The 14,090-nt window shown below is 43.6% G+C and overlaps 1 long non-coding RNA gene across 2 annotated transcripts in view; it reads left to right on the forward strand.

Moving 5' to 3' along the window:
* Positions 1-13,423, forward strand: part of LOC129698712 (uncharacterized) — a 73,287-nt gene extending 59,864 nt beyond the window's left edge. The window contains exons 1-4 of one of the 2 annotated variants that reach the window (XR_008723705.1): positions 1,137-1,302; positions 3,782-3,833; positions 4,016-4,092; positions 12,508-13,423. This is a non-coding gene — a long non-coding RNA (uncharacterized LOC129698712). Of the gene's footprint in view, positions 1-1,136; positions 1,303-3,781; positions 3,834-4,015; positions 4,093-12,507 lie in introns of those variants that run through there. The other variant, XR_008723704.1, reaches the window with a different exon arrangement.
* The last annotated feature ends 667 nt before the right edge of the window (positions 13,424-14,090 follow it).

A 14,090-nucleotide genomic window follows, 5' to 3' on the forward strand; every position in this document is an offset into this window, starting at 1 on the left:
AGTTCATTGGCTATATATTGACATTGACAGTTTATTGGCTATATTTAAGAGGGAGTTAGATGTGGCCCTTGTGGCTAAAGGGATCGGGGTGTATGGAGAGAAGGCAGGTACAGGATACTGAGTTGGATGATCAGCCATGATCATATTGAATGGCGGTGCAGGCTCGAAGGGCCGAATGGCCTACTCCTGCACCTATTTTCTATGTTTCTATGTTTCTATATGGACCAAAATCTGTCATATGGAACTAGATTAGATAAGGACGATTGGTCGGCATGGAGAAGTTGGATTAAAGTGCCTGTTTCCGTGCTGTGTAACTATATCTTTATGACCTCAGCTGCAGGTCTCCTCAGCTAAGGATAGGAGTTTCTTCACTCAGTGAAGGAAAAGCACATCTTCCTTCGGTCTCCGACCCTTCTTCTCAAGAAGTGTTCAGTGCTTTGTCAAGTGTAAACTCTCTTCCCTTGATAACTTCCTCTCCATTGGTTGTCCCTGCATGATTTTGGAGGTGACCTAAGGTTTCAGTCTGGAAGAGTAGCAACGATATTTCAAAGCAAACAGGGTTTACTAACTGTAAAAACAAAGAACGAGTGAAGGTCTCGACTCGAAATGTCACCCATTCCTTCTCTCCACAGATGCTGCCCGTCCCGCTGAGTTATTCCACCTTTTTGTGTCTTGAAGAGTCTGGGTGGCTTCTCTCTGTGAAATGGGGGCTTTGTTTAGCAATGTACACAAAAAACATCAATTTCAAGAGATGGCAATGAGGTGTAAGGCTTTTAAGAAATTTAGTATGGCTACCTCTATATTTGTATTTACTATTATCAGTTTTTTTACTCTCAAACTACTGATCCAGCTTCAAGAGACCTGGATTATTGCTCCAGAGACACAAATCCCACCACGGCAGCTAAACAAACTAAAGACATTAAATTTCCAATGCCCGACGATGGCTATTTCAGGGCATGAAATCTGCCATCCTTAAATAGTCTGGCCTGTATGGGACATCAATATGACATCTAGGTCAAGACCAGCAACACAAATGCAGAAACAAGGCAACTGCAGATGCTGATTTACTGCAAACGATGCAAAGTATTGGAGTAACGCAAAGGGTCAGTCTGGTGGCATCTCTGGAGAACATTGATAGGTGAGGTTCAGGCAAAGACCCTTCTTCAGACCCAGTAAGAATACAATAAGGTCTGAAAAAGATCACCCAATAAGCATTTTGTGTCTTTATTTTCCCAGCTACACAAGGCCTTAAAGTGCCAGAGACCCAGGTTCGATACTAACTATGCCTGCTGTCCGTGCAGAGTATGTATGCTCCTCTGTGACCCCGTGGGTTTTCTCAGGATCCTCTGGTTTCCTCCCATACCCCAAAGTGTAGGTTAATTGGCTTCAGTAAAAGCAAATGTCAATTGGCACTAGTGCCATAGGATAGTGCTAGTATATAGGGTGATCATTGGTCTATGCGGACTCGGTGGGCAGAAGGGCCTGTGTCCACACTCTATCTCTAAAGTAGTCTAAAGAGTTCTGGGTAATATGTGATCGGAAACATAATTTACACATGGAAGATGTGCAGCATAGAATAACAGGGATGATATTAATTAATTAAGTAGAAATTGCTTAATTAAGTAGAAATTAATTCCTCCTGAATTCCTCCTATGCAGTATCTAGGGACGCCACAAACTGCAGATGCTGGAATATTGAGCAAAGGTACTGGAATCTTAGTGTCTGTAGAAGGGTCTGGCCCGAAATGTCACCTTGTCCATTCCCTCCACAGATACTGCCAGACCATCTAAGTTGCTGCAGAACTTTGTGTTTTACTTCCGGTCATGTCTGTTGCTTCTATTCCTGAACTTTTCTCCCTTTGTCTTTTATAGCTCTGAAATTTGTAAATGGAGTAGATAAATTAGATGCAATCTAGATTACATTTGCTGGAATTTAGAAGCTGAAGGAGCAAGTTTAACCAAAGTATTAAGGCAAGTGGAGAAGGGAACTCATATTGTAATGTAGACACAAGGAACTGCAGTTAGAAAATGCTGGAGTAACTCAGCGGGACAGGCAGCATCTCTGGAGAGAAGGAATAGGTGACGTTTGGGGTCGAGACCCTTCTTCAGAGTGATGTCAGGGGAATGCACGGGACAGAGATAGAATGTAGTCGGAGACAATAAGACTGGGAAGGGGGAGGGAATTGAGAGAGTGGGAAAGCATGGGCTGCTTGAAGATGGGGTGTAAGCTACCCAAGCAAAATATGAGATGCTGTTCCTGAGCTGAGCGGTTGGAGGAGGTGCAAGTGAACCTCTGCCTCACCTGAAAAGGCTGTCGGGGTCCTTGGATGGAGTCGAGGGGGGAGGTAAAACACCAAGTGTTGCAGGGGAAAGTACCTGGGGAAGGGGTGGTTTGGGTGGGAAGAGATGAGTTGACCAGGGGACTTGCGGAAAGCAGAAAGGGGTGGAAATGGGAAGATGTGACCAGTAGTGGGATTCCGTTGAAGGCTGTGAAAATTTTAGAGGATTATATGGAGGACAAGGGGGACTCAATCCTTGTTACGAATGGGAGGATGGGGAGCAAGAGCGGAGCTGCGAGATATCGAAGAGACCCCAGTGAGAGCCTCGTCTATAATGGAAGAGGGGAACCCCCGTTCCATAAAGAATGAGGAACTGCTGATGCTGGTTTACAAAAAAAGGCACAAAGTGCTGGAGTAACTCAGCACTCCAGAGATGCTGCTTGGCCCACTGAGTTACTCCAGCACTTTGTGTCTTTTTTCTGTTCTAATGTTCTATGTTCCTTTGTAATGTGCGGAACTCAGAATAGTACGAGTCAAAATTACACTTTCTGTAACATTCTTTCAAACACCATGAAAATCACCCTCTTCAGGGTTACTTTCTTCACTAACCCATGAGAAAAAAGTCACAAAATGCTGGAGGAACTCAGTGAATCAGGCAGCATCTCTGGAGAATATGGGTGTGATATTTTGGGTCAGGACAGGATCCCAACCTTAAACATCATCTATTCATGTTTTCCAGGGATGCTGATTGATCCGTTGTGTTAGTTTAATTGTGTTTATTATTATTGTCACCGAGGTACAGTGAAAGGTTTTTTTGTTGCGTACTATTCAGCCAGCGAAAAGACTACACATGATTACAATCAAGCCGTCCACAGTGTACAAATACAGGATAAAGGGAATAATGTTTAGTGCAAAATAAAGTCCTGTAAAGTCCAATTAAAGATAGCTCGAAGGTCTCCAATGTAGTAGATGATTGGTCAGGACTGCTCTCTAGTTGGTGATATGATAGTTCAGGTGCCTGATAACAGCTGGGAAGAGACTGTCCCTGAATCTGGAGGTGTGCTTTTTCACACTTCTATACCTTTTGCCCGAGGGGAGAAGTGGGAGGGTGAGACTCCAGTACTTTGTTTTTTTTCCTGTAAACCGGCATCTGCAGTTCCTGGTTTCTTTAGTAACCCGTGATTGAGCCATTTCTAAATGTTTCCTTTCTTCTGCACCAACATTGAAATCCCACTTGCACCAGGATGTTCCCTTTATAGAATAAAAATATCCACGCGTGTAGCCCTATCAGGGCTGGTGTTTTTACTCTAATGTCGGATGGATTTTGGAGCTGAATGAAGAGCTTAAAAGGTGCCTGGAACTGAAGGTCAGACAGTGAGCTGCAGTTACTGGCTTGTTTCCTCAGCAGTATATCAGTGCATCCTTTAGGCTACAGCAGCATCTATTTTTATAATTGCATTCATTGTATACACCTCAGGGCATCCTTATTTCTCTTTATTTCAGGCACCAGAAGACAAACCATCTGGTTCTCCTGCACTTTATTGCCTATAATTTAGTAAGTATTTCTATCCAGTGGAATGCAGTCATTTGAGACTCCGCTGTCTCATGCTGTTTACCTTTCCTTTGGTGAAACATGACTCTACCGAAAAGGAATGCAGGTTTGAACTTACTCTCTCTGCACAGAATACTCTCATTACTTTATAAAATATAGGCTGAGTGTGTGCTAATGTTTTTCAGACTATCGACACTCAGCTAAAGTGAAGTTGAGAATTAAACTTCAGTTCAAGAGGAATTCACCGTAAAGTCCCATTTAGGTAGAGTCAATAATACATAGTTTTGGCTATGCATTATTCATGAAGCCATTTCCAAAACAGCATCCAATGTTAAGATTTTGCATCACGTACAATAACAATTCCTTCATCTTTTAACCATTCCCTAAATGCAGAGCATGTATCATTGCTGAACATGTTCATGTACAACACCATTTGCAATTGTTTCACATTACAGCCTCCATCTGTAATGCTACAAATGAAGCATTAACATACTTGGTATGCCGGTACACTTTTTAGGAGAATTTAGTTTGTAGATAATAATGTATGTTCAGTGAGACGTTTTTCCTGTTTTATTGTCTTACGGGAATATTGAACTTTATTCACTTGGAGGCCAAAGTTGTCACAGAGTATCAAAGAGAGTTTTGCAGTGGGGAATATGGATTGCTGCATTAAGTTAGCTATTGAAGGTTGGCATGAATTAAAGTTATGGGAAAAGTGAGATTTAGTGCTTAACAGGATGTGCGTGATCAAGTTTATTCAGTGCAGAATCTGGGCGATTTTGCAGAAACATGAGCATGTTGCGTACCTGCAACATCAACTTCCCAAGTAGATTAAACGAGAACTTACCAGTTTGAAGTTTGATCTGTATTTTATGAGGAGTTACAATGAGGGATTACGTGAAGAAGCCCGCCCCAGGACGCATTGCGGCATACTTCAAAGTAGCGGTGTGGAATCACAGATAGACACAAGTATTTGAAGTAACATAGTAAAGACAAAGAGACATCAATTTATCAGTTTGATCCATGTAATGAGGGTGGGAGCGGAGGGCACGTAATCCCTCATCGTAACTCCTCATAAAATACAGATCAAACTTCAAACTGGTAAGTTCTCGTTTAATCTTACTATTTTACTTCGGAGTCACGTGAGTGACTACGTGAAGATTTCAAAGCTTCTGTGATTTCAAACCGTGTAACAGCTTTATATCACTCGCTGCCGAAGCCTTTGAGGGAGGAAGCGTGTTATCATAATCAACCAATGAATCTGTTTATAGAAAAACAATGGTATTTTTACAAAAACACTGAAGAATTTTAAATGCTCCCCTTGGCTAATTTGAATATTTGCAGATTGGAATCTTCCCTGCAAATAAAAACAGGTTTTGTCAACAGTTTATAATAAATTATTTCTCTGAACGTTTTACCCCCACCATTCTGCTGTAGCCAGGATGTGGTTTACAGGCACGTCCATTCTTTTGCCGTTGACGTGGAAGCTTGTCCTGTGGAATGAAAACTTTGTACATGTTAGTTTTATCCCAGGAGCTTTAATACCTGCTTGAGCCATCTCAAAAAAGGCTTGTTACCCGACCACAAGGTTTTTTGTGACCAACCCACAAGGCTTTTCATCTCCCTCGAATAATTAGGTTGTGTCTATGTAAGGTAATAGGGTCATGGCACATTACCATGTTTCTTGGCGGGTAAGCCCGGGTTTTATGACTGGATAAGGTGTTCCTGGTTTGGTTTGACCATTCCCTGGACAATGATAGAGATCTGGTCTGAAGCTATGAGCATGGTGTCCAGTAGTAAATAGGAGTAGTGACTGGACCCTCTGTGCTGCTCCGTGTGCCTTCAACATATGTGTTTAGTGCATAGAAGGTTCAGGTTTAGGGATCTGGCTGGTGGGTATCCCCTGAAGTATGGTTATACCACTGTGACATCCCATATATGGGTGTACCTGGTCTAGGGGTTTAGAGTTTTAATACCCTTCAAATTTACCACCAGCCAGTGACCCCATGGCCTGTTGTCCTGTAGCTGTTTTGAAACAACAGGCAGGGCAATTCTAGCTGTGTTGATGGTACTGTAGCCGAATCCTTCATCGTGATGAAGGTTCTCCAGGAATTCCAGTTCGTAGTAACTGTATCGGTTGAGTAGGTTCTCCCTGTATCCTTGCAGTACTTCTCTTGATGCTGGACAAGTGTTGTAGTCCAGTGGATGTTCAGAAGGATGCTGACATGGTGTCGATGGTTCAGTATAACAATCCCAGTCCCAGATGAGGCTTGTGCAGAATCTGCAACTCAGGAGCTTGATTTTCCCATGGCACAGTTGACTTGTGCCCGGCTCCGATTGTTAATAATTCTGGGTACTGGGAAATACCATCCAAGTTTCAACAACCATGTCATGGCGTATAGTGAACAATGGCTGCGTAAGTCCGTCAGGTACTATCAAATACCTGAAGCAGAATCCTTTTGTACTGTGCGTTGTTCTCGATTGGTGAGGCAGAAGGGAAAAATACATAGAATTAATTTCACCAATGCAGCGTGAAACGCATTTGTCTATCAATATTATAAATACATTCTTGAATGACAACATGACCTATAGGTCAGAAAAGTTAATATATATAGCTGACGAGCTTTCTGCTGGAACTATCTGTCCCAGAGAAATTTTCAATGAAGATTCCACTGCCCCAGGGTCTGGTTTCCCCCGCGACATACATAGGACATCCCCAAACACCTGGTGATATAGCGTTGATGCAAATAATCGATATCAGATTCACATTCAATTTTAATTGTCATTGTCAGTGTGCAGTACAGAGACAATGAAATGCATTAATATCTGTTGCGTCATATAGCTTGATAGTTTTGTTAAAACTTTATATGAAAACATCTAATTGATGTTGTCCTTAATTTTATGTGACCTGGTGTCTGTCACTGTATTTTGCTTACCTGGCAGGTAAGTTGTTGATAGTCAAATACATCTTTGGATATACCATTGCCAAATTGTTTTGACCAACTTGTCATATGATACCGACTTTATGCTGCCCATATGGTTAATATAGGCCACCTCCGTAGTGTAGTCTATTTATACCCATACATGCAAGTGCTTTAAAAACTCATAAAATTCATTCCCCGAACATTTTTTTAGATAATTAATGCCCAGTATAAGTGGTAACCCCACCACTGTCTTTCTGATATTACTTCAGTGGGTAACTTCATGAGATGCTCAATGACAACCTATATGTTGTTTTTGATACTAAGATCTGAATCATGTAGACAGAAATGCTACCATTTTTTCCCAATTACTCTGTTACTTGTCGAGTAGTTGGTAGTTTGTTGACCATTAATTTGTTGCTTGTTTGTGCCAATTCAACTATGTTGTCTCTTGGCAACATTATAGTTACGTGGACTGAATTAATATGAAACCCAAGATAGTCCAGGAAAGCGCTCTATATGCTGGTAGGAACCAGACCCACCTACCTCCATGGTTATTGGCGGTTTTGTGTTTTCTGTTTTCTGAGTGCTTTTGTTCTGACGACGTGCTGGCGACGTTGGGGGGAGGCGCATTTTCCAGGGGGTCCGCGGCGGGCCCTGATCTAAAAGATCTTTGGGGATAGTGCGGCCCCAAGCGTTCACCAGTCCCATATTCTAGACGTCGACTGGTGGATGCCGTGGGGTGCTGCTGCTTGGGTATCGGAAGTCGTGGTTTGCTCGTCCCGGGGCCTGCCCTCATGATGCCGAAGGTTTTTGATGCCTCTTCCATCTCCTTCAGCTTTTTGTTCAGATCTCTCCCAAATAGCAGTGAGTCTGCCTCCGCAGCTGGGGCTTTGCTCAAGCCTGCAAATTTTGAGATTGAGGGCAGGTCTTATATTTCCCTTCGGAGATTGTTTAGTTCGAATTGTGTGGTACACCTTAATACCAGCACTTTCTGCTGGTATGTGTTCATCTTCGTTGTCTCCACAGAACGAGCATAGGCTGTGATAGCTGACGTCAGGAGCCTTCGGATCCGCTGTAGCTTGAGTTTTTATGCCCGCATAAGGGCCCCCACATTCGCAGATTTTGCTGTTTGAGGCTTTTTCCCCTTAAGGGCCTCACAGTTCTCTGGTGCTGTATATTCTTGCAGCTCCTCGGCGAGCACCTTTTTCAGTAGAGGTTTGTGCTGGCTGCCATTTTTTGGCTCCGGCGGTGCTCCAGCCCGTGGGGTTGCTACGAAGCGGTCCACCACACCCAACAGCTGTTCCTGATCCTGCACCCCATGCATACTCCCGATTTTGTCCGCCTGCCCCATTTGCAGACCAGCCCTGCCCTGGTCACCAATGCTAGCCTCCTGCTCCAACCCGTGGTATGAGGGTAGCAAAGGGCAGTGCCTGACACGACACTATGGAGGAGGTGCCTGTCCTGTCTCGCCGGGAGCGCTGCTGTTCCCGGTGGACCTTCTCCTCCAGGAGCTGCTAAATGCAGCTCAGGCGGCTGTCTCTCTCTGCTTTGGTAGAGACATGTCCCCCTCCGACGAATCGGAGACGACCGGCCGTTTGGCTTCCTGGCCGCTTTCCCAGTCCGCCGTGCAGGCTCTGGCGAGACTGGGCTTGGCTCGGTCTCAGGGATAGCGAAAAACGCTCTGCGAGCGACGCTGCCGCCGGTTGCTGCCCCGCTGGTAGAGTTGGAGCGGGGCAGTTTCTCTTTGCGAGTTTTTTGCGTTGTGTTCCTGAAACCTGCAATAAAACACAACTGCAAACTCACCTTTCCAATGCCCAAGAGCCGCTCCTGCAGCTCAGGCGGCTGTCTCTCCCCCTCCTGGGTGGAGAGACGTCCCAGTCCGATGTCGGCTCCACCGCCCGGTTTTACACACATCCAGCCCGCTGCTCAGGCGCTAGCGGGCTGGCTCGGTCGCGGTGTCGGGTTTGCGGACCGCCCGCTAAGCGGTCCTACCGCCTGTTGCTGCCCAATGACGTTCTTTCGTCGAGCGGGCAGGTGCAGCATTTTTTTCCCCCAGCCCGCTGCTGATGCTGACGGGCTTGGTGCAGTGTCGGGAGCGGGCCGCTGGTTAGCGGTCCTCGCTCTCTCTCTCTCTCTGCACTCGGGGCTGCTGCTCACCTGCACTCGGGCTGCAGCGCACTCACGCCAGCACTGCACAGTGGGTCCCCTTACCGGCTCCGAAAATGTCGGAAGCCTCCTCCCGCCCGCCTGCCTGCCTCACCTGGGCAGTACTCGAGGGCGAGCGAGGACTGAGGGGAACCGCAACGCAGTGCTAGCGCCGTCTTCCTGCGCTCTCTTGATGTCGCCCCTGTGGAGAGTTACCGCACCGGCACAGCTCCCATCCATGGTCCGCCGTGAGTGCGGTCCTGGTAGCGTCTTTCCTCCCCTCCCGCGAACGGAAAAAACTCCTCCCGGAGTCCAAGGGGGCCGCTTGCATGCCCTGCGGGGAACAAGCAGACGCAAAGGGGCTGTAAAAATAAAGGTAAGTACTTACCTAAACTTAGTTTTTCTCGTTTCTGCGGGAGCCCTGTCTCCCGCCTGCCGCTGTTGCCTGCTGAAACGTAATGCCGCAATGCGTCCTGGGGCGGGCTTCTTCACGTAGTCACTCACGTGACTCCGAAGTAAAATTAAAGGAAATACTGCCTCATTTAATTTTGTGGTAAATGGGCAGAGTGGCAGCATAGTTATGGTCACAAAGTCAGGGTAACTGTTGGAGGGGTAACCCTAGTGTGAGACAACCTGAATGTAAAGAATAGACGAGACTGAGTGTGATGCAAGTGGCGATGTGAAAATAAGAACGGGGTGGTTGGTAACACGTGACAATAAACTAAACTTATTAATGGATGAAAAAAGGGCTACGTTATTACTGACGATGCACTGGCTACTTCAGGGTGGGCAGAGAAGATTTACGAGGATGTTGCCAGAACTCGAGGGCCTGAACTCTTGGTAGTGTTTGGGCAGGCTAGGACTTTATTCTGTGGAGCGCAGGAAGATGAGGGGCAATCTTATAGAGGTGCATAAAATCATGAGGAGAATAGACAGGGTGAATACAGACCTTTTGTCAGGGAAATCGAAAATCAGAAGACATAAGTTTAAGGTGAGAGGGGAAAAAAATTTAATAGCAACCTGAGAGACGACCTTTTCACACAAAGGATGGTAGGTGTATGGAATGAGCTGCCAGAGGAAGTAGTAGAGGCAGGCACAATAACAATATTTAGAAGACATTTGGACAGATAAATGGGTAACAAAGGTAGAGAGGGATATGAACCAGGTGCAGGCAAGTGGGACTAACTTAAACGGAGCATCTTGGTCGCTGTGGATGTGTTGGGCGAACGGGCCCTGTTTCCATGCTTTATGATTAAATGACCCCAAGAGTGAAATTCCCTGCAAGTGTATCTGAGGATGAAGGATGGTGGAGGAGGGTGGTTTTATTGTGTCAGTTATCTCGGTGGAAACAAAGAATGATAGTCTTCTGTGGCTGCAGTCGATGCAGAGAATGTTGTTCATGACCTTAGCCAGAACAGTGCTAGGTGTTGTAAAGAGTGAAAAATTGATGGAAGGGATTCAAAAAGAGTTGTGGGAAAGACACTTTATTCAATGACCTTGAAGAAGGCAGAAGAGGTGAAAGTATTTTTTTTTGAGGAGTAAGTTGGTGACAATATTTTAAAGTATAACATAATGACAGGGAGGACCATCTCCAAAGTATTTGTCAGAAAAGGACAGGGAAAGATTATTTAACCAGCTTGCCTTAGTCCTAGTCCCTTAAATTCTTTAGCCACACAGGGTGATTGTCTGCAAGTATATTTATCTTTGTACATTTATTTTCGGGGATGTGTCTCAGATTTAGTTATAAAAATTGTGCATTTAATATCTCTCCATCATAAGTCCAGTGTAAATGTGCAATTTGTGGAGTTGAATCGATGGGCCGAATGGCCAAATTCTGCTGCTAGAACTTAAGGGAACATTCACAAATGAACAAAGTTGTTTCCGTTTAAAGGCTAAGAATGTTTTATAACTTCCACAAAGTGAATGCAGATCTCTAATACCTTTGTTGCACAAGGGGAGGTCTCATGATTTTAGATTGCTGTTCAAGACAAAGCAAGAAAACTAAGCCTTCTGGTGTTTTTAGTTTATTACCACTTAAAACTAGATTAATGCGTGCCTGGATATGGAGCATTTGAGTATTAATCTTGCTGAGAAGTGTTTTCAGTTCAGCTTTCCTTGAAACCATTTGACTTCCCAGCATATAGTTCTTCAATCCTGCAGGGAGACAGTACAGTTTCAGTCACCAGGATCAGGATCCTTTTTGAGACAGAGATAAAGGTACAGCATGGAAACAGGCCCTTCAGCCCACCAAAGATAGGCACAAAATGCTGGAGTAACTCAGCGGGTCAGGCAGCATCTCTGGAGAGAAGGAATGGGTGACGTTTTGGGTCGAGACTCTTCTTCAGACTGAAGCATTTTGTGTCTATCTTCAGTTTAAACCAGCATCTGCAGTTACTTCCTTCACCCTTCAGCCCACCAAGTCCACACCCGCCATCAATCGCCTGTTCACACCAGTCTACAGTATCTCACATTCACATCTTCTCCCTACACATTACGGGCAAATTACGGAGCCCAAATAACCCACAAACCTGCACATCTTTGGGGTGTGGGAGGAAAGCGGAGCACCCGGAGGAAACCCATACATGTGCAAATTCCACACAGACAGCAACCGAGGTCAGGATCGAACTTGGGTCTCTGGTGCCATGAGGCAGCGGTTCCACCAGCTCTTCCACTATGCCGTACACTGTCTGCAGTTTTCTGACAAACTTTGCTGTGCCCATGAAATTGTCATAAAATACCCTTCGGCGGAACATAAGATAAGCAATCAATAATATTGGAATCTAGAAAGTAAAAGATGAACATTTCAGATATTATTTGCGTATATTATCGAATTTTCTAATATGTACAATTTTTTAATTGTTGATTTAAATTGACTTCATTTAACGTGCTGTAGAAAATGGCAATGTGAACAAATTCAGATAATGGCACATAACTCCTTGAGAACATTCAGCTGAGATATGGCAGAGTCATGCGTCATATCATAATCAGATTGATCAGTGAACTATTAGTGTTTCTCATTAAAATATAATTCAATTCCGAGGCCCACTTAATTTTGGCTGAGGGACTGACTCAATCATGATCATTTTGGACCTATTTCTGTAGCTTTTCTTATTCCATAATTCAAGATATCTCATCTTCATCAATATGGTGAGGAATCCGAGATGGGACAATGTTCATTTGACTTCACTCTGAGACAGTGAGACTGAACTAGATCCTTCTGCAATGTGCCATTTGTTAAAGCCGCAGACTGACGTCCTACAAAAACTAGAAGAAAATAACAAAAATGAGCAGAATAGCGTGGGATAGACCAATAATTATACATGGAAGATAAAAGCATGATAAAAGAATGAATGAATGGATGAAGACTTTATTGTCACATGTAACAAGTCACAGTGAAATTCTTTGCTTGCATACCCATATAAAGGCCCCCGGCAAAGTTACAAAGTTATGTTACGATGTGACAATCGCGTTATAGAAAATTATAAATACAATGTAATCAATGGGGAAAATGGGCTCATGGGATAAATCCTTGCTTTTTATATGATCTTGCAATTTATTTTTATGCATCTTGCAAATTTAATCAGCTCTATTTTTCCTCTTTTTTTTAGCCAATTAACCTACAAACATGCACGTCTTTCGAATGTGGGAGAAACACGGAGAACTGTGTAAAAAGACCAAGTTTGATCTCTGCAAGGCTTCAGGGTTACCAAGACGGACTTACAAAAGAAGTTGGATGCTCAGTTTAATCAAAAGGATGCCAGGCAACTGTGGCAGTGCCTGAATACCATTGCGGGCTGCAAGCTGAAGACAGGGATGCTCTATGGCAATCATGCTTCTTCCCTAATGCATTTTGAACAGGCAAGCTGCACCTCAGCACATTCCCTCATCCCCCACTGTGGGGAAGAAGCTGTCCCTCAGGAAGATTGGAAGTATTGTTAAGGATGCCTGTTGCAAGGACCATTCCATTTTCTCACTTCTACTTCTGGGAGAAGATACAGGAACTTGACAGCTTGGACATCCAGAGTTAGGAACAGGTTCTTCCCCACTCCTGAATCAATAACTTATTTCACACCCAATTCCCGGAAAGGCAGTTATGTACTCTTACCTCGATCTCATTGGTTATCCCATTTTTGTACTTACATCTTTTTTCCACTACTTGAATTTTGCTCTACAATCTTGCACCATTCTGTTGTTTTGAAGTCATCGTTGTATTTATTGCTGTATTTATCATCTGCAGTTCATTATTCCTGTATTTGGGAAGAGCCTTATTATTGAAATAGAGGCAGATTGTTCTAATAACTAGGAAGTGTTTGAGTTAGACTTCTGAAGCACTTTTTCCAAAACTAGTATCTCTCACCTCTGTGACAAGAACAACTTGTGTACAGTCATAAAAATTGTTGTTTACTGTTATTATTATTTAAGAATGAATAAATGTGATCTCACATTGTTGAAAATAACATCAACTATATCTTCCAAATTGGCATGTTTGTAGGTTGGCCGTTCCACGCAGGAACAATAATAAAACTGTACACTGACAATGACAATTAAAATTGAATCTGAATCTGAATCTGAAAACAACACTTCAAAAATTATATTCTATTGATATTCTGCTTGAAGTAATCAGTGTTTATTTCCAGTAATGATGACCCAAGTACTAAAGCTTTGTGGAATATGTTAGATAAATAATTTTCAGTAAATCCTCAATCCTGCAAGAACTGAAAGAGTGGGCAGATTTGAGATTATTATTGGCGCACTTGGTCCATTTCCGAAATTGATAATATAAACGGAAGATGTATCCTGAATGATCAGGAAGGAAAATGTATATTCCATAAATAAAGTTGCTCCACTGCTCACAATTAGTTAAAAATAGATTGCAATTGGACTCATTGTTACAACTGCAAATAATATTCCACAGCTTCTCGAATACATCCTGTCAACATTGCTTGGAATTGTATTTTGTTTAGTTTTAATATGTTAAGAGACAGTTGGAAACATCGGGTGTGCTTCACATTCTTCCCCATTCTGAGAGTTGCCTTTCTGCTCACATCCAAATGGCAGTCATCCTGCAAATTCCTGAACCAAGATTAGGTATGAAGTATCAATGGGACGATTCTGTAAAACAACATCCAGAGACTCTGTGACTCGTGGTGTCAGAATGATTTTTCTTTTTACTCTGCGCTATCACAAACAT

The sequence above is a fragment of the Leucoraja erinacea genome, chromosome 7, assembly GCF_028641065.1.
Source record: "Leucoraja erinacea ecotype New England chromosome 7, Leri_hhj_1, whole genome shotgun sequence".
Taxonomy (NCBI): Eukaryota; Metazoa; Chordata; class Chondrichthyes; order Rajiformes; family Rajidae; genus Leucoraja; species Leucoraja erinaceus.